This window comes from Ambystoma mexicanum, chromosome 13 (genome assembly GCF_040938575.1).
Source record: "Ambystoma mexicanum isolate Mex_15411 chromosome 13, UKY_AmexF1_1, whole genome shotgun sequence".
NCBI lineage: Eukaryota > Metazoa > Chordata > Amphibia > Caudata > Ambystomatidae > Ambystoma > Ambystoma mexicanum.
This window is the reverse complement of record NC_090938.1, coordinates 248,780,898-248,802,669: the sequence shown is the minus strand read 5'-3', so window position 1 is coordinate 248,802,669 and position 21,772 is coordinate 248,780,898.

Sequence of the window (21,772 nt, the reverse complement as noted above, 5' to 3'; positions counted from 1 at the left end):
GGCGCAGGCACAGGCACAGCAGCAGCAGCAACATGGTGGGAGCAATGACGGCTCAGGGCCTTCAACATCGGAGGGGTAGGCATCGGCCAGAGGGCAGGAGGACACAGGATTTCAAGTGTCTTCCGTGTGGCAGCGATTGGGCCACGCCATAGATGCGGAGCGGCAGCGGGCGGAAGACGCACGGCTCTCAATGGTCAGGGCAGATAACTCCATGCGGAGGGCACTGAGGCGGGCCGAGAGCCTCGAGGCAATTCGCAGGGAGTTGGAGGTGAACATGTCGTCGTCCCTTGCGAACCCTCGGGGGCATGGAAGAGGACCGCCTCCTGGACATTGAGCGGGAGTTCGATGATGCCTTGGCCCGGGACATCAAAAAGTGAGCCGTCGGACTAGCCCGCTGCCATTGTAAATAGATTTTAGAGTTAGGTTTCCTTTTTCTTTGATTTGTGGTGAATGGACTATGCCACACACATTTGTATATAGTTTTTTTATTAGGTAGTTTATTAGGTAGGTTTCATTTCTTTTGTTGGGCTCATGGACCCTTGACAATGGATTGTACATAGTTGGACAATGGATTATTTTGACCTTTTTCATTTGATTTCACCATGGATCAATGGATTTTTGTTTTTACGTTTCCTTTGGATTTGCGTTGTTGGAGGGAGAGTTTGGACTATTTTTCTTTCGGATTTCTTTGGATTGGTTATACTTTTCATTTACTAATCTTTTGCACATGCTTTTCATTTCATGTTTGCTATTTTTGTATGCTTTCATGTCATTGCTTTTTTTTTGTACATAATACATTTTCATATTTTAGTTCCATGTGTGGGATTCGCTCATTGGGTTGATGCATGTGAAAATGTGGGTTTACACAATCAATGCCAACCAGTGTGTGTGTGTGTGTGACGGACATGTGTTGATGTACATAGTTGACTATTGGTTTTTGTCTTGAGATAGGCATGTCAGTGTGAGGTGGATTGGGAAATCATTAAGTCTCAAGAATGGGGTGGCATACTGTGGTATTTTGGTGTAGAAGTGGGCCATGATTGTGCATCTGTATTTCATGTAGGGGGGGACATGAGTGGGGGCCTGCTGACAGGTGCCCCTGACTGCTGGGTGTGGGGGTGCTGTGGGACATGAGTGGGACATGAGTGGGGGCCTGCTGGCAGGTGCCCGTGACTGCTGGGGGGTGGGGTTGTTGGTGGACATGAGTGGGGGCCTGCTGGCAGATGCCCCTGACTGGTGGGGGGTGGGGGTGCTGTGGGACATGAGTGGGACATGAGTGGGGGCCTGCTGGCAGGTGCCCCTGACTGCTGCGGGGTGGGGGTGCTAGGGGACATGAGTGGGAAATGAGTGGGGGCCTGCTGGCAGGTGCCCCTGACTGCTGCGGGGTGGGGGTGCTGGTGGACATGAGTGGGACATGAGTGGGGGCCTGCTGGCAGGTGCCCCTGACTGCTGGGGGGTTGGGGGTGCTGAGGGACATGAGTGGGACATGAGTGGGGGCCTGCTGGCAGGTGCACCTGACTGCTGGGGGGTGGGGCGCTGTGAGACATGAGTGGGGGCCTGCTGGCAGGTGCCCCTGACTGCTGGGGGGTGGGGGTGCTGTGGGACATGAGTGGGACATGAGTGGGGGCCTGCTGGCAGGTGCCCCTGACTGCTGGGGGGTTGGGGGTGCTGAGGGACATGAGTGGGACATGAGTGGGGGCCTGCTGGCAGGTGCCCCTGACTGCTGGGGGGTGGTGTGCTGGGGGACATGAGTGGGACATGAGTTGGACATGAGTGGGGGCCTGCTGGCAGGTGCCCCTGACTGCTGGGGGGTGGGGGTGCTGGGGGACATGAGTGGGACATGAGTGGGGGCCTGCTGGCAGGTGCCCCTGACTGCTGGGGGTGGGAGTGCTGTGGGACATGAGTGGGGGCCTGCTGGCAGGTGCCCCTGACTGCTGGGGGGTGGGGGTGCTAGGGGACATGAGTGGGAAATGAGTGGGGGCCTGCTGGCAGGTGCCCCTGACTGCTGGGGGGTGGGGGTGCTGGTGGACATGAGTGAGACATGAGTGGGCGGCCTGCTGGCAGGTGCCCCTGACTGCTGGGGGGTGGGGGTGCTGGGGGACATGAGTTGGTGATCACTAGTGCAAGGTGACATGTGGCCTGGCTGGGGGGCATGCCCATGGTGGATGGACTGGCTGCAGAACATGACCAGGGGTGCAGGGTAGTCCCCTGTTGTGTGGGCTGCCTGCAGGGGCTGTGGAGGGGGTAGAGGGGACACCTGGGAGGACCTACAGTGCTAATTCACGTGTGGGACTCCACGCGCACCCCACTGGATACACGTACCCTGCTCTGACAGCGTAATCGCTTGTGAAACTTCCCACGCACCCCCGAAATACACGTACCCCGCTCGCACTGGGCCAATCGCATGTGAAACTTCCCGCGCACCCCAGTAATACACGTACCCCACTCGCACAGGGCCTATCGCGTGTGAAAGTTCCCGCGCACCCCCGGAATACAGGTACCCTGCTCCAATCGCGTGTGAAACTTCCCGCGCACCCTCGAAATACACGTACCCCACTTGCACAGGGCCTATCACGTGTGAAAGTTCCCGCGCACCCCCGAAATACACGTATCCTGCTCCAATCGCATGTGAAACTTCCCGCGCACCCCAGTAATACATGTACCCCACTCGCACAGGGCCTATCGCGTGTGAAAGTTCCCGCGCACCCCTGAAATACATGTACCCTGCTCCAATCGCGTGTGAAACTTCCTGCGCATCCCCGAAATACACATACCCCACTCGCACAGGGCCTATCGCGTGTGAAAGTTCCCGCACACCCCCGAAATACACGTACCCCACTCGCACAGGGCCTTTCACATGTGAAAGTTCCAACGCACCCCAGTAATACACGTTCCCCACTCGCACACGGCCTATTGCATGTGAAACTTCCCGCGAACCCCAGTAATACACGTACCCCGCTCCAATCGCGTGCGAAACTTCCAGCGCACCCATGAAATACACGTACCCTGCTCCAATCGCGTGTGAAAATTCCCGCGAGCCCCCGAAATTCACGTACCCAACTCGCACGCCTATCTCATGTGAAAGTTCCCGCGCACCCCAGTAATACACGTACCCCACTCGCACAGGGGCTATCGCATGTGAAACATCCCACGCACCCCCGAAATACACGTATCCCGCTCCAATCGCGTGTGAAACTTCCCGCGAACCCCAGTTATACACGTACCCCACCCCAATCGCATGTGAAACTTCCAGTGCACCCCTGAAATACATGTACCCCACTCCAATCGCGTGTGAAACTTCCCACGAACCCCAGTTATACACGTACCCCGCTCCAATCGTGTGTGAGACTCCCCGTGCAGGTACTTGTATTCGGAGGGGTGCGCGGGGAGTTTTACAGGCATTTTCGTGGTTGGGTCCCTGTGCGCCATGTACGGGATTTGTGCGCTGTGCATGGTGCACAGGGAGGGGTTGGGGGCGTAACTGGTGCTGCTGCAGGGTCGCTGCGCCACTCTGCGCCATGGCTGGTTTTGGAAGCTAAAATCCATGAATACGCTGTGCGCGGAAATGGATTTTAGCGCACGCGGCTGGCGCAGAAAGTCGCACGTGCACACTGTGTGCAAGCCACGTGCGCCACTTGTGCACTGAATTCTATGAATTACCCTGTAAATCGCATACTGAGGAAGTGTCTCTCCCAGATCAACAGCAGGGGGTGGGTTTCACTGAGGTGATCATTATTGCTGAACTGCAAAAAAAGGTGGGTTTACTCCTTCCGTCGGAGGTATATGAGGAAAGTGAAGGCCCAAAGAAATGTGCAAGTAAAACAAACATCAAGAGGCACTAAAGATGACACTTATAGCAGGCTAAATAAATTACAGATTTTTTTTCCAAGGTCAGGCACTAGCACAGCAATCCATTCTATGGGCTTGCACTGTACACTGGCTTTGGTCGAGAGATCATGTTTGAATGGCCAAAGTATAACAGATGCAGTACATGATATGGATGGCTTATTCTCAATCCCTGAAACAGCTGGTGTGTTCACGACAGGGATTGAATAAGAAGGTGCAATGTATATGGAAGAGTTGATGTCACCAATTCAGGGTGGCTCAGGAGTGGGGACACCAACGGCACTGACAGAATTACTCTCTCCCAAAGGTAGAAACACTTCAAACCTGGATAATAACCAAAGGGAAAGAGGTCCATTGCATCATACATTGCAAGGGGTTGATGACAGAATCAAGCTCATCTCTGCAACGTCCTCAGCTCCACACTCTGTGTTGAGTGAATTCATAGACCTCTATGACAATGGGCCTCATTACATGTAGGGCGGTAAGGGTTAACGGTCACCATTAACGAGACCGGTGCTGTTAAACCTTTACCGCTCTACTACGAGTTCCCTTTGCGGGTCCTCCCTTAACGCCTGCTTTTAGCAGGACCCACAAGTGGGACCCACAAAGGGACTTTGGAGCTAATAATGGTACCACAATTTGCGGTACAGTTATTAGCGCCTTACCCATTCCCATTGAGCCCTATGGGGGCTCAAATGGGAATGGGGAAGGGCTCTGGTGAATGGGGAATTACCGCCCCCGCCAACCTTGGAATGGGGCGGTAATAGCTCCATTCACCAGGGCGGAGTCGGTAAGGGGTTGGAGGCAGCCATGGCACTAGCGCCATGGTTACCTCCAAACTCCTAATGAGGCCCAATATACGGGAGGAGGTACCATAATGTTAAGTGATATCGACATAACACTGGAAACACTAGATGCAGCGCTGCATCCTCTGATAATAAGCATGAAACAACTGTCAATGGAGGTGTAATTAATAAAGTTTGCGAGAGGAGAGACTGTGCCACGCAGAAGGATATGGAGGTGCCTCAAGAACCTTGGCACTCTCTGGAAGTAATTCCGCAAGGAGTTATGTACCGATCGCAAGAAGTCATTAATACTATTGGTCTTACTATGAAGGCAATCATGGATAAATTGATGAAACAAAATGGCAAAGGGAAGCATAAGAACAAATCATCCCGCAAATTCTTACGTTCATTGCATGCAACAGAAAGAGCGGCAGCCCAAGCAGTGAAGAAAACGTTGAATGCAAAATCAATTCTGCAAAAAAATAAGATGGAGGGTCCCAGGGTGGGGCCAAATGATCATTAGGTGGATAAAGGCATGGACACACTGAATTTGAGTGTATGTAAGTGCCAAACCACTGAAATGTACATTAATGTGGTGACCTCTACGATAAATCCCATAGCCAATGAAGATCAACCACAATGCCAAAAACTAAACATTCCTTGAAAGCCAGTTCAAGCTATCCTATTGCAAGAGGCTGAAGATTTAAGGTCAATGGGTTATGACTTACTTTCGAGCCCATACTCATTTAGCAGGCAAGGCAGATATTGGGAACTATTGTCATGCCCAATACAGGTTCTGGTGGATGGCAGTAGTATTGAAAAGGCTATTGAAATTATATGTTCCGAAGGCAACGATGAAAGAAGAGTACAATTCATGAAGGCCAAAAGCTCTGATGATTGGTCTTGGTTACCAGCATCACTGTCAGAAAAAAATGAAATGAGGAGAAATTCTAGGTATCATACCTGATTAGGGGCCAGAAAGGCAGGATGTGAGTGAAAGGAAACCCTATAGAGTCAATACAATTGACTTGTTTTCCTGGAATATTAGAGGCTTTGCTAAACTGATGCAAGATGGAGATTTGCTAAAATATCTATATATAAGTCTCTATTCTATTGTATTTATTTATTTAATTATAAAGTGCACATACAACCCGGAGGCATTGAGGCACTGTTGCAGGTACAAGTCAAAAGAGGCACACTTAGTCTAAAAAAAAAGTATTAGTAGCAGAGGCAAATGGATAGGTAAATTACATTGGTTGCCTTGAGACATAGCATTCTCATACATATTGATTGTACTGTTCATACTGATGTAAAGTATGGAAAATGTTGCTGATGTGATGGGAGGGTGGACGGATTAGGAGAAGAGCTTTGGTTTTGGGGACTTTGCGAAAGATCCAGTAGGATTTCCCAGCCCTCAGGGATGGGGGGAGGTCATTCCAGAGTTTGGTGGCATGGTAGGGGAAGCTGGAGCCTGCAGCTTTGCATCTCCTCACTTTAGGCACAAGAAGTTTGCCTCTGTAGGGGGTCCTGGTGGGTCTCGAGGAGTGGACTTTGGTGATTATTTGTGTGAGGTAAGGGGGCGCTCTATTGGAGAGGCACTTGTGGGCAAGGGACAATGTTTTAAAGGTGATCCGTTCCTCGATGGGAAGCCAGTGAGCTTCTCTTCTGGCTTTGGAGATGTCTTCTTGTTTAGGGATATTGAGGGCTGCTCTCAGGGCGTTATTTTGCATAACTTGCAATTTTTCAATATTTCCATCAGAGTTGCCTGTAAATAGGACATTGCAATAGTCTAGCTTGGAACCAATGATGGCCTGGGCAATGGTGAGGCAATTGTTTTTGGAGAGGGCGGGTATGGCTGTATTGAGAACTTTAGTTGTGTAAGCTGCCAAGGAGGCAATGGCGCTAACTTGTCTGGACAAGGTGAGTGAGGCATCAAGGTAGATGCCTAGTGTATTTACTGTGGTTGAGACCGGGAGTACACACTGGTCGATCTGGAAGGAGGTGTATTGAGTGTTAAATGATTTGCGGGCATTGGTTGTGCTGACAATTAGGATTTCTGTCTTGTCGCTGTTTAGGCAGAGGTGATTTGCTGCCATCTATGCCTGAATAGTGGAGTAGATGTTGAGGTTATTGGAGTCCTCTGTGTAATTGTCTGAGAGTGGGATCAGGATTTGCGTGTCACTGGCATAGTTGGTGTAAGCTATGCCGAGGGAGTCTAGGACTTTAAAGAGTGGCCTGGTGAAGATATTGTAGAGGGTGGGGGCGATGCAGGACCCCTTGGGGACACCACATGTGATTGGGGAGGGTGAAGCATTAGCCGTGCCTGGGAAGAATCTTATGACTCTGCCTTCCAGGAAAGATGCAATTCAGGCAACAGCATGTGGGGAAAAGTTGGCGTGGGTGGTAAGGTGTTGGCAGAGGATTTGATGGTTGACCAGGTTGAACGCTATGGATAGATCCAAGAGGAGGAGCAAGGCACAGTTTCTTTTATCCCTAATCTCATCAAGCTGATTTTTGAGATCGAGAAGGGCAAATTCCATCCCATGTCCTGGGCAGAAGCCGGTTTGGCACATCCCTAGGATTGTGTCCTCCAGGAATTGCTGAACCTGCAGGTAGGCTGCATGGTCTACATTTTTAGTACAAAGGGGATAGTTGTAATTGGCCTGTAGTTGGATGGAATGGATGGGTCTAGTGAGGTTCTTTTTAGGAGGGGGAGGACCCATGCTTCTTTAAGGCTGGCTGGTATGGTACTTTCAGAGAATGAGGCGTTTATGAAGGCAGCAATGTCTGTGGCTGATCAGGGATACTGGGCAAATATCACCTTTGCATTTGAGGGTTTCAGGCTTTGGATTAGCTTTAAGACTTCACTTAAGGTCTCTGAAGGTGAATCGTATGGTGGAAGGAGTTGGGTGGGGAGGAATCCAGTTGATTTTGGAAACTGTTGGGTCATTGTTGAATGTGGCTTGCTGTGAGAGTATTTTTGGGTTAGGGTCTCTATTTTGCCTAAGAGTGCTGCTTGAATGTCAGAACACCATGATGTGTCTTTGGTGATGGTAGAAGATGGTGAGGTGGGTGATTTTAGTTACCTGTATATGGTAAAGATGTCTTTGGTATTGGAAAAGGCTGTGCTAATTCTGGTGTTAAATGAATTCTATATTTCTGTGAAAACAAGAGGGCAAAGCCAAATAGCCCACTAACTGGTATTTCTCAAAGAAGAGACAACACAGAGCAATTGTGGTATGCCAAATGCAAGGTAAGACAGTTTTATTGCAATACACTGGGAGAAAAGCAAGATTAAAAGCCAAGCTCTCACTTAAAGATTCTCCAATGATTGAACAGACAACAGAAGTTTATATAACACAAATGAGTCATTCTAATGTCATCATGATCACTGAGTTATGGAGACTTATCTCTACTGCTCATTGGCCCTAATTGCTAAGCTACATATAGTATCTATATTTCCCACCCTATTGATTGGATAACTCTTTATCTAAGGGCCCATCCATAAAACATCCCATACCATAAAATGTATGACCTCATAAGGCTTGAATATTATTGGTAGGCTCTAACTTACTTCTGTGGTTAAAAAAGACATGGGTTAGTCGGTTAACAGGTGGTCACACTCTCCATGAACTGACTGCATGATGACACGTTTTATGTAGATAAGAAGAGAGAGGACAAGCGTATCGCCGTGTCCTTAATTAAATAAAACAGCCCATTTTACCTCATCTGCCATGACGTAGTCAAGTCTCAAGGACCTGTTAGCAACAGTGACTGCACCATCCTGTTCTTGAAACATTTATGAATAACTATCATGCTACTTCCACCCTGTTAAGATTTCATTGCAGCAATTAGTTGTCTTTTTAGTCACATCGTGATCCTCTGTCACACCTAGACAATCGCAGAGACATTAATCTGCCAACTACTTATGAACTTCCTGGGATGTTCAGGCCATCCCATAGACTTCAAATAGTCTGTTGTGTTATCATAACTTAATTTACCTCAACAGTGGATGCACACAGTGGTATCTTGTTTCTGCCATGTAACCCTCCATACAAAGCCTTGCGCTTTGACATTCCTTCGAGGCAGCTACCATCTAGCCGGTCACAGCATTTTTCTGAATTAAGTGTATTTATTGAAGTGTGCTTAACTGGGCTTTTTTCTTAAAGTTGCAGAGCTCAATTTCTGCTGTGTTGGTGCAGAAATGGCATCTGGTTGTCACGTTATTTTCCTCTGTAGGACACATTTTCTCTGCATTTATTTTGCTATCTACCGAGTCCTGGTGCATGCCTGCCACATGATATATCTACCTATCGGTAAGCTGCAACCTGATCCTACCTATAGTCATGCTTCTCTGCTTGTGTAGTGAATCCCTATCCTGGGTACATGCCTCCCTGTCACCTTGTCTATTCTATTTAAAAACACACTAATTGTGCAAGCTAATGCCTTATCTGTCCCCTACTTGTATATTGAAACTAACTATTCTTTGTGCCAGCTGCAATTGCAGGAGAATTTAATTTAAAGTGCAGTTTCAAATATGTCCTTCCTGATTTTATAATTCTATTTCTTCTGAGGAAGGCAGCAGGGCACAAGCTCCCTAGTCAACAATTTCCCCACTACATTCCCCCCTCTGGTCGAGTCGTAGACCACGCCTACAATTTGTCTCATCATATTATAGCTATCCTTGGCAGCCACACTCTGTCGACCCCCCTCAGATTACCTCCTTGTGCAACGTATTCTGCTGGACTACATGTCATAAACCAGCACTAGCCATTGTCATCATATTTCATCCAGTGCTCATTGTAGTTATGGGTATCTTTTGGGCATGTAAAGAATGATTCAGTTGATCTAGCTGGTTGGCCCAATGGGTACATGGGAAAGTAACCTTCATCATCAGTTTGAGTGTACTGATGTACGGTGTCAGCCATATTAACCATTATTGTCATTTGGAGTGCCTTCTTCCCAGTCTTTTTAGATTGGTTGATTGCTATTCTAAAGATGCCAAAAGCCATTAGGACCTGTACCAAAATAGGCAACATAAATGTGAATGCATCTGTCAGCCAGGTAGGCATCCAGGAGATTAGATAACTGAACCAGCTATCGTCCACAATATCATCCACGTCCTCCTCCATTTCATCATGCAGCTCTTTCAGGGAGTACATGGCCTCTTTCAAGATCCCATTCTCCTCATTATGTGGAGGTGCATATGTACAACAACTTGGCCCTATCTTTGCGCACACTTCTCTCTCCATGGCTGTGAGCAGGTCCAGAACATACCTGTCCTGTAGGGTCATCAATCTGACTGCTCTTAACTCCTCCTTGATGGCATTAAAGCCTTTTATTGAGGCATTAATAGATTGTAAGAGTTCCCACCTAGTTATCTGGATCCACTGGGCATTTGCTGCTGCTTGCAGGCTAGGCATTAGAAAGGATGTGAAGAATGTTGTTGTTTTACCAAACAGCTTATGACTCTCAGGGATTTAATCGAATGAAGCATTGTCTTCTTTGGAAAAATAGTTAGTTCTTTTTGTGCGTTTTAGGTCTAGGGATCTTTTGTTCCTGTTATGTGCCATTGAAAGAAAAGAATAAATGTCAACCTCACTTTGTGGTATTACTAATGCTGGTGCATTTAATAGCATTATTGTACATATGCCTCCCCAGTTGGGCGGAAGCTGCATATATGCTCTTCTACCGCAAGCACAGTAATGGTCCATTAGTACAGCTGTGCCAACTTTCATACCTGGTACATCCAAAATGGTTTGCAGCCTCCATTGTCACCAAGCTTTACAGAGCCATTATTTCTAAAGTATAATGTCGATGCTTGTAGTTTGGTTATGGGTAGTGGTCCTGCTTCATCATCCGTCCATGTTAAAGATTTTGCAGTTTCTTTCCATTCCTCACATCACACTCTGTCTGTGTTTTTATCACTTCTATTGGTGCAGTCCATATTGCCTCTGCTTTGCATCCCATTATTCCATCAACCCATCCTCCTGGTGAATATACTTTCCATTTTATTTGCATTTGTTGTCTGTTGGCACAATGAGGTATCAAATTAAACTGGGCATCTATACAACTTAATATTTGGTGATCCACTACTTCAACATCTCCTCTTTTTGGACCTTATAATATGTACTTGAGCACCTTACTTTTCATTTGTATACTCTCCATCATGTGTGCATCTTTTACATAGTTGTCTCTGTAGGGGAATTCTGATCCTGTGAGATACTTTATTATGGTCGATTGTCCCTGAAATTGTCCTCTGGTCTGGCATACTGCGAGATGTACTAAGCAGTGTGCTCTGTACGCAGGTACTTCTTAAGAGATAAATATTCAAGAGGCTGTTATGGCATAGGGGATAAGTAAGCAAACAAAGCAGCTTTCCCTTGATCACTATCTCCTCACCTTCTCCATTGACCTATACCATGAGTTTCGTTCAATATTTATGGAATTATCAAAATAACTTCTCAGATAATTTTCATCATATGCAATACTTCTCCTAGCACTTACTGTCTCCACAACTGGGTGGAATACCATTTCCTGCTCTAACTGGAAATCTACTTGTTTTTTAACTTCTTCACTAACATTATGCTATAAGGACACATTTATCTTATCATAATCAGTTAAATGCAGTGTGAGATAAAATAAGAAATAAAAACAACAAAAGAGAAAGGAAAACAGAAGGAGGGCAATAGTCATAAAGTGAATTGTTTGTAGTTGTGTCCTGTGGTATATTGATCAGGGTATTATGACGATATCAGGAACATAAGGATATGAAAATATTTTACAGATTACTTAGTACCGGGCAATAGTAGGTTATTATTTTTCAATGGTGAATGAGGCGAGCTGTATATACCTTTTTCTAATTTTACAACCACATAAAATGACAATAATAAAAGATTATATTGATGATTTTTAAACCTCTTCCATTATTATGTTGTTCATTGAAAAATATAAAACATAAAAAATAGTGCTGACGAAAACATACAAATATAAAAATATGTAAGCTAGAAATAGTCCCAACAAAAATGTAAAGATAGAAAAGTAGAAAAAATAGTCCATTGTAGATGTATGCTCTTATGAAAAATAGTATAAAAAATAGTCCCAATAAAATTTAAAGATAGAAAAGTAGAAAAAATGGTATGTCATAGATATATGTTCTTGTGAAAAATAATATATAAAATAGTCCCAATAAAATGTAGATAGAAAAGTTGAGAAAAATAGTCTGTTATAGATGTTTGTTTTTGTGAAAATAGTATAAAAAATAGTCCCAATACAATCTAGAGATAGGGAAGTAGAAGACGTAGTCTGTTATAGATGATTGCTTTTGTGAAAAATAGTCCTCCCCATCAACAGAAATAGTGTGCTGGTGATGTATTAAAAAAGTCCTCAGCATCAATTCCTTTCTTACTGTTCCAGTGATAGTTCAGCCTCAGAGTTCAGCATCAGTGATCATCAAGTGGTGCACTGTGATTTATATCTTCTTTATTCTCAAGTTCCTTATTCTTTTTATCTTCTTTCTCAGCATGCACTTGAGCTCTTGTCCTGGGACTGGTTTCATTCTCTTCTCCCTCGGGTTCCTGGTAGTTGGGCAGGGAGGCGGCCCTCTTGTATCGTTTTATGTTGGGTATGTTGACCCACAGGAAAAAGTTGACAACTGCAGTGGTATTGAATTCTGTTTTGTCTTTTTCTGTGCCTTTAGCGATACCTCCCCGCCTTTCCTTCCCTGTCAAGGAACGAAAGAGAGAGGTATTTAATCATGGATATCAAATAGTCATGTAACTCATTTACAAACACAAGTGAAATGTTTCCTCACACACAGAAAGAATGCGCCACACTAATTCACTGTGCTTCAAAAACGTTATCTTGTTTAGAAATCATAAAAGACAAAATTTGAAGTCATTCGAAATGTGGTGGTGCCTATTGGTTTACACGTGTTTTTGGCACTACAAGTGCCTTTTTCAAATCAGGGCAATTTCAATCAGACCGAAATCAAATGATCAGTAGACAGATTCATAGAAAATGAAAAATATATATAGAAATATGAAAAATAAAAACAACACAAAAATCACAGATATTTGGCAGGGGTGTTGGGAAGGGTGGGTAGGAGTTTGCAGAAACACAATTAAAAAGAAAATTGATACAGGTCAGTATAAATTGGCTCTGTGAGGAAAAGTAGATAAATTAATCTTTGCAAAGCAAAATGATTGTTCCATACGCCTGACAAAATAACCAAAAACTCCCAATTATTACAATTCTGTCTTCACAAGCGTTTTTGTAAAAGAACGTTTTTTCGCACATAAAAGCAAATTGCGCCAAGTGCTGAGGCACAAAGAAAAGGAATAGCAACAGTTTAAAACATCCCAAAAACACTATGAAAGATCCCAGTGATCAGATTAATAGTAACGTCCCTACCAAACTAGGTGCAAGGTGATTTTGAATTTAGATGCAACGTCCCATTTTCTTACGTAATTTCATCTTCATTGAGTACCATGTCCAAAAATCACTGGGTTCAAATCCCTCCTGAAAGTGCATAGGTTTATGGTTACTGAAGATCAGCATATTCTTCCCTGTTCATGCATGTACATTTTGTGTCAGAAAGTGTGTATGGACGGCCCTATGTACCAACAAATATTAAATCTCTGCAGCAATCCCTGTTTCCATTGTTTACATACTATAAAGTTGAGTTATTTTACTTTGAAACATCACTATTTTAGTAATCATTGCAGAGCGACTAAAATTCAGGCTACGTGCCGTGTGTGGTGCTTAAAGTTACTTAACATTAGTAATTGCTTGAAATTGAGTGTGCGTGCCAATATTGAAAAGTTTATGTTAATGGGTGTGAGTTCCTCCGTTTACTTTATGTGTGCTCATATTCAGCCTTCCTGATGAAAGTATCTATAGTAACAAGTTATTATACTCTCCGCAGGTCCATCTGTACAGAACTTTAGGGCTTATCTGAAAAGTCTTCATCATGTTTCCTCGCGTTGGCTGAATGCATCCTGCCTCGTACCTAGCTTTATTTGTCACTATGGCGACTGTGTATCCCTTCTCTATTTCAACGGCTCCGTATTGGATTCTTTATCTCAGCGCCATATTTTGGGCTCACAAAACCCAGAAATAAACCATTTAGGTGCCATTATTCCCATACTCCCATACTTACGTAAGTTTTATGAATTCAAATGAAGCAATAAGAAACAAAGCCCAATGCTTCTTCTAATGTTTTTGTACATAAAAAGACACAAATTAATGCAGTAATGCATCACATAAATTTCACATATCAATAAGATCAGATAGCTCCTCATTGATTTGAGGGCTTGTCTCCCTAGCTCCAGTATGAGCCTTTGGCAATATAATCGGGACGCTAGCCAATAGTTATGTTGTTAGACCTATTGAAGTCCCACTTAAGTTTAGTCTACCTTATCTGTGAATAACCCTATTGAAGTCACGAATTGGAATATGTCAGGCTCAGCATTGTCTAGTCCAATGAGGTACCTAAAAAGTAAAACCTACTCAGCAAATGTGGTCTTTGACATATTCAGTAGTCTGTGACTATGTAATCTAACACAATGTTTCGAAAATGGGTATGTATGAAATGTATGTTCAGTTGAATATTTCAAATGTGGCTACTCAATTGTCGACTATGCATGTTCAGTAATTTGTTTGTCAATGACAGTGTTCCATACGGATGCACATGGCTGAATCTGGTGTAGTCTGTAAATATTCAGGAGTCTGTGACTGTGTCAAATAGTGATCTAATAAATGTTCCAAATAGATGCATATGATCAGATTACATTCATATACCAAGTGGAAAAGTAATTCATAATAGTCTAATTTCTCAATAGCCAAAAAAGTATGCAACAAGACATTAGTTCACAATATTTGGTTACATGTGTTTCATAAGAAATGCACCATTTCACTGTCCTTGTTCAGTCCAAATTCTATCGAGCGAATATACATATCAAACGTGCTTCCGCTTGTTGTAGCAGGGCTTCCCTGTTTCCTCCTCTTTTTCCTAGTACAACTTTCCAGAGCCCTACAAATCTTAGATTTCGCTTTTCTTCCAACTAGTGATTGTGCTGCCAGTGTTGTGCAAGTGGTAAAGTTGCGTCCTGACTTCCAATTGCTGAACATTTTTCACAAATTCTGATCCTTAGTTCCCTTATTGTGCTTCCTATGTATATGCGTTTGCATGTGAAGATTATTCCATACACAACATATTTAGTTCTGCAGTTGATGTTGCTGTTGATTTTCATTTCCGTTCCTTGTGAATCTTGAAACATCAGTGTGCTTTCATGTGCAAATTTGCATATCCTGCATGTTCCGCATTTCCTGAACCCTGTTGTTATGGATGGTAACCATGTTTCTGTAGTCATTGCTGGTAACTGAGGGACTAGTGATGGACTCAAATTCATTTTTAATGTTTTGTCTTTTCTGAAGATAATTTTTGGTTTGTCATCAATATGTTTCTCCAGGTGTGGATCAAGCTTAAGCAGGAAACAGTTTTTAGAGAGAATTTTCCTAATTTAAAAATTGTTGTCACAGAATGTGGTTATAAAGTGTACTTTATCCATGTCCATTGTTTCTTTCTTCCGATTGGGTGTAATTGTTTGTACTCTTGTCATCTGGCTTGCTTTCTCATATGCTTCTTCGATACATCTCTGGTGTATCTGGTGGCCTCTCTGTTTGAACCTTCTTTTTAGTAGGTCACATTCCTGAAGGAAATCATTATTATCTTCACAGTTTCTCTGTGCCTGTATAAATTCACCTTTGGGTATATTCTGTTTGACAGACTGGTAGTGACAGCTACTGGCATAGGGTGTTGAGTTTGCTTTTGAAAGGTTTTGGTGAGTAAATTATCTCCTTACACACAAATTGTAAAATCAAGAAAATCTATACTTGTGCTATTTGCTTGTCCAGTAAAGTGAATCCCTAGGTTGTTCACATTCATTCTATTTTGAAAATCTGCCAAATCCTCTTCCAGACCATTCCAGATTAAAAGCACATTGTCAATAAACCGTGCCCATAGTATAATCTTGTCGGAAAGTGAAGGTTCCTTGTACACAAATTTGTCCTCAAACATGCCAATGAAGAGGTTTGCAAGCGCTGGTGCGTATTTCATGCCCATAGCTACTCCCCTTTTCTGTTGGTAACATTTGTCATTGAACAAAAATATGTTACATTCCAGTCTGGCAGTTTTCCCTGTTGCCCATCCAATCCCACTGACAATTGGCCTTCCTTCCGGTATGTCCACAAATGTCTTATGTACCTTCGGTAGAAAGTACATTGTCGGTACTGTTGGGTGTTGTACCTGTAAATAATCTTTCTTGTGATCTGAGATCAGGCCTTTCCTTTCCCAGGCATTAATTATATCAGTCAGTTTAGCTTTGAACTCATTGGTGAGGTTAGAGCGAAGTTCTTCATAGCAAAAAGGTGTTTGTAGATGGCTTTGTGCCATCCGTATAGAGTCAACCCTGTCCATGATGATGATCTTCCCGCCCTTGTCGGCTTCTTTAATAACTATGGTGGTGTCTCTTTTCAATGTTTGCAATGCCAGTTGTTCCCCTTTTGTTAGATCACTAATATTCTTTCTTGTTCTCCCAGCTCTCCTGTGTTGTTCTGATATTGTGTTGATATCAGTTGAAATGGCTTTGTGAAAGGCATCAATCATGTTCTCGTGGGCCAACTGTGGCATAAATTTGGACTTTGGTTTCATTTCTTCTTTCATAAGGCTTGTTGGTGAAATTTCTAAGTCATGGAGGATCTCATGCATCTCAATTTCTTCTGATTAACAGCAAAGCAGGCCTTTTTTGGATGCAGTGTGTAACTTCTTGTCATTCCAGTGAAATTAAAGTAACGCAAGGCCGTTTTTGATGCAGTATAACTTATTGTCATTCAGGTGAAATAAAAGTAAAATACAGCAGGGCTGTTTTTGGTGGCAATGTTTAAATGCAGCCTTTCTGGTGAAAGGGATTTCTGTTTAGGGCCTTTAAATGCACCCCACAAATCCCCCTGGCTCTTCCATGACTTTCTGTTGGGGAAGAGTAGGGTAGAGTGGGGTTTCCTTCTGCGTAATTTTCCTTCATCAGCGAGTGGGTACTCCAGTATCCTCTTCCATCTCTGGTTTGGTGGGTATGGGATGGCACCCCCTTCTTTCCTTTCTCCTTTTGGGGAGTGGGCACTCCAGAATACCCTTCCGTCTTTGGTTTGAATGAAGAGTGTGGCACGGCACCCCCTTTCTTACTTCCCTTCCAGTTCCGCAGGGTGTGCCTCTCCAGGCTGGAATTATAATTTAAGGATGTTAGTTTCAGTACTTTTTATAACCATTTTCCCCAGAAGGTTTACAAAGAATTTACAACCATAACAACTTGCAATTTTTACAATAATACCAAGTAAATTACTCCCTGATATATATATATATATATATATATATATATATATATATATATATATATATATATATTCAGAAGAAAAGAGAGGAGAGAGGGAAGACCGCACTCTCCGCGGATCATATGGCAAAATCCAAACAAAAAAGGCGCAGCTCACACGAGGAAGGTCATAAAAAAGTTTAATGAAACGAACACAAAAATGTGTAAAAACACGGCTGGGGAAGCAGCAGAAAAGAGGCAGGACACCCGTCGGCACGACCTGCAGACAACGTGTTTCACGCTCAACTGAGCGATTGGTCACGTAAAGGAAAAAAGGACCAAAGCATAGTTATAAAATCATGTAGTCCTTTCACTGTGTCAATGGAACGAAGGGTGCATGGAGGCATGGATTCAATGGCAGCCATATTGTAATGGGGGGGCGGAAATCTACCCACACTGGAGCCAAGAAAGGAATGCGGAATGAGCATACAAAAAGTGTCAAAGTAAGCCAATAAATAAAGTACAAAGTGCAGACAATATAAAGGCAGCCCTAAAATAATAAGGGAGGCGACCAAGAGAATGGGCTAAGCCACATGAACCAAACCAAATGCATCCCAAGTTCCACTGTGGATTCCTGGTCGAAAGAGGACAATTACGCACACAATAAGTACATAGTGCACTAAAAAAATTTAGATGAGGGTTGCACGTAGAGTAGAATAAAATACATTGATGGTATAAAACGACCACAATGGGTCAAATCTATGTCAGGATAAAAACAGCTAGTTCATGTATACAAAAGTTGAAACCCAGACGGCATGTCATGCTGGGACTAGAGATGGAAGGCATAAAGTGCAAGTGCAAGCCAAAATTAGCAGCATGAGCTTGTGCAAATAAGCAGAACCAAAATAGCAGCATAAACATGTGCAAAAATTGCAAAATGCATCTCTTAACAATACAGTACATGAAAAAACCAACATGTGCAAATAAGCAAAGCCAAAATAGCAATAGCTACATGTGCAAAATAGGCAAAATACAACTCTACCCTATACAGTACATACATGATAACTGGAGATAACAGCAAAGGTCAAACTGACAGAGCAACTGAGAATGAAATGGCAGTCTCAAAGGTACAACCCAAAATTTCAAAGAATGTGCATGGGCAGTGGTACACTGTCAATGCAATTCGACCAAAGAATCACAGCAAAGGAAATTAAGTAATGAATAAACATTTCAAAAGCCAAGGACTACAGGTAATGTTTTAAAATAAAGCTGATTTCCTAAAAGGTCGTGACTGCAGCAGCTGAAGAGTGAGACCAATGCCGGTCTCAAACAAATTGAAATAATAAAGCCACCAGTAAAATAAGGTGGAAAAATAGTAATACTTAATGGCCAAGGATAGAACAGTGAACAAACACTTTATATATAGAAGGGGAAAAGACAACTCAGAACAAGCAGTGGAGTCAGATATGATATATCAAAAAAGGAAGGCAGACCCATGTAAGTATACTAGTGGACCTCAAGTACCCAAATATGTATATAGCTCCTCATCAAGGTTGTGACCATTGGGGAACTTGGTATCAAAGTCCAAAATAAATCTCGTCTCCAATTGTCTGAGCTTTAAAACACGATCGCCACCCCTTGGATGGATAGGAACATGTGCCACTGCGACAAATTTAAGCAAATTCAGGTCATTCCCATGTTCCTGCATGAAGTGTTTAGCCATAGGGTATGCGGGATCCAAGTTTTTAATCACCCTAAGGTGCTGCAAGATCCTTAATTTAAGCTTACATGTGGTACTCCCAACATACCACTTCATGCAGGGACATGAGAGAACATAGACTACAAAAACAGTATCACAGTTCATATAATGCTTAATGATCTGATGGTATTTGGTGACTGGATGTATGAAAGATTTGCATACAGTGGCATGAGCACAGGCTTTACATTTAGAACATTTGGTAAAGCCTATGGGGGAGACCGCCAACCAATTGGTGAGAGAAGAACTTTTGTCGATGGGTGACAGAAAGCTAGATACTAGTTTGTCTCTAAGCGAGGGTACTCTTTTGTATGTGATAGTGGGACGTTTAGAAAGTAGAGGGCATAGATCTTTATCTAAAATGAGAACACGCCAATGTCGTTCAATAATTCTACGGACATGGTTAGAGGCATTATCAAACGAGACAATAAGTCTAGGTTCATCATCAGTAGTAGTCTGATCGGACTTAATGCCATATAATAGTTGATCCCTACACAGTCCACGGGCCTTGGTGTAGGCCATTTCTATGGTTCTACGCTCGTAACCTTGTTTCACAAAATTAAGAGCCACCTGGGCACAGTGATAATCAAAAGATGCCAGGTCTGTACAGTTCCTTCTATAGCGAATGAATTCGCCATAAGGAATACTGCATTTGAATGACATTGGATGGCAACTAGTGGCATGCAGAGGTAGACCGGTGTTAGAGGGTTTTTTGTGTAGTGCTGTGTGAAGACCAGATCTTTCAAGGGTCACAACCACATCAAGGTAAACAATTTCGGTGGTACTATGGCATTCGGTAAAGCGTAGATTGACCGTGTTAGTATTTATACATTTCACAAACAATTGCCAGTCAGCTTCGGTACCCTTCCATATAACAAAAACATCGTCAATATATCGCCACCAGGTGACAATTTGTGTGGAAAAGCGGGATCCGAGCAAATCAGTTAAAAAAGTAGGCTCCCACCACCCCATTGTCAGGTTTGCGTATGATGGGGCGAAGGTACTGCCCATAGCAGTCCCCCTTACCTGCCTGTATATATAAATACTTCTGTTTGATTTAAATTTTTTCCCTTCTTTTCATTCCTCAGATGGTTCCTCTGCTTGACTTTCAACTGGCTCATCAATCAGTCGCAAAGTGTGTCTGGGGTGACAGCTTTTCAACTGATTGATGTGGACCCATTTGTCTTCTGTCTGTTCTCCTTTTGGGATGCAGATCTTATGGGTGTCAGGTGAGATTTTGTCAACAATTTCAAAGGGGCCGCACCAGGAAGGAAGGAACTTCCGCTCCTTGGTATGGTTCCTCTGAAAATTGTCCAAGTAGACCCTGTCTCCCACTTGATATTCTTTTTTAGTAGTCTTCAAATTGTAATGGGTTTTCATCCCCTCTGACGATTTTTCCAGATTCCGCTGAGTAGTACACAAAAGCATGCTGCAGGTGTTTTCTCAGATTCTCAATATACTCATGTGTCATGGATGCATTAATAGGTGTATGCTCTTGTGTTCTGTAGAGCAGATGCTGGGGAAGCAGCATTTTTCATCCAGTCATTAGCTCCAATGGTGACATTTTTGTCACAGAAGGTGGTGTTGACCTGATGGCCATCAGGACAAGCGGTACTCGGATGTCCCAACTAGGCCCAGAGTCCACCACAAACTTCTTAAGAATGCTCACAATCGTGTTATTGTACCTCTCAAATCCCCCACTAGAGGCTTGGCGGGAGGCTATATGGAGTTTTCTCTTTAACCCAAGCATCTCCCACATCACCCCGCTGGTGAAGTGAGTTCCTCATCCGACTCAATCCTTTCGACAAGGCCGAAACGTGACAATATGTGGTTGATCATCAGGGCAGCTGCTGTTTCTGCCTTGTAATTTGGGGCCGGAGACATCCCAACCATTTGGTAAACAATCATGTTACTGTTAACATGCACTTCTTTCCTCTGGAGAAGTGAATCACGGGCCCAATGAAATCTACTTGTATATCTGACCAAGACAGTGTCATCCCCTTTTCTGTAGGGAAGCTCGGTCTGAGAGTGAAATTGGCTGAAATTGCACACACACAAGACACCCCTTCAAATATTGGTTGAGGTCCTGACCCATGTGTGGCCAGTATGCAACCTCTCACAAGATTTCCAAAGTTGTATGAAACCCCTGATGCACGGCTGTGGTCATGTCATGGGCATGACTTAGCATCAGGCTTCGGAATAAGGTAGGTACCACCCACTGGTCATATCCAGAGATGGATCTCTGTACCAACAAACCGTCTTGGATCCTGAACATATTGGGAAACTTCATCAACACCCGGAGATCCTCTTTCCCGATGTAATTGGTTTCGGTCAGAGGAAAATTTGTGATCTTCAATGTGTTGATACAATTTCCCAATGATTGGATCCCCTTTTTGTGCCGTAATCAGATCAGCATCTGGGATCCCCTTACTCCACTGGGCAGTTCAGAGTTAATTTTGGGCAAGTGTTTGGGACTCGTTGACAGCAGTGGCCTGGATTTCCCCCAACAGGGACTTGATCTCAAGGAGATCCCCATGGATGGCTCTAGCTTTGGCCAACTGGTCAGCCAGGTCATTTCCAGTTTTGTCGGGTCCCTCTATTCTGGAATGACCCTTGATGGTTTTCCAGTAGATGGTCATCTCATTAGAGGTGACCAGATAATCAATGGATTGTGTTAGTTTGCCATGCTTGAATGGCTTATTGTTTGCACACAGCATGCCTCTGGTTTTCCAATTAATCAGGTGCTCCACAAAACCGTTGCAGACATAATCTGAATCAGTGATTATGTCCAGTTCTTGGAGTCAGTGTTGCACGGCAGTGAGGATGGCCTGATGAACTGCCATCAACTCCGCCACCTGACTACTTCGGGGACTGATCTTGTACCCGGCAGAGGGCTCTGGGGTATCATTCACCCAGGCATTCCCAATGCCAGCCACTAGTTCCTTTTCCCCGCTGTTATCAACATGGTAGGAGCACCCGTCCACATAAACTGTGGGCATCCCCTGGCACGTGTCTTCTTC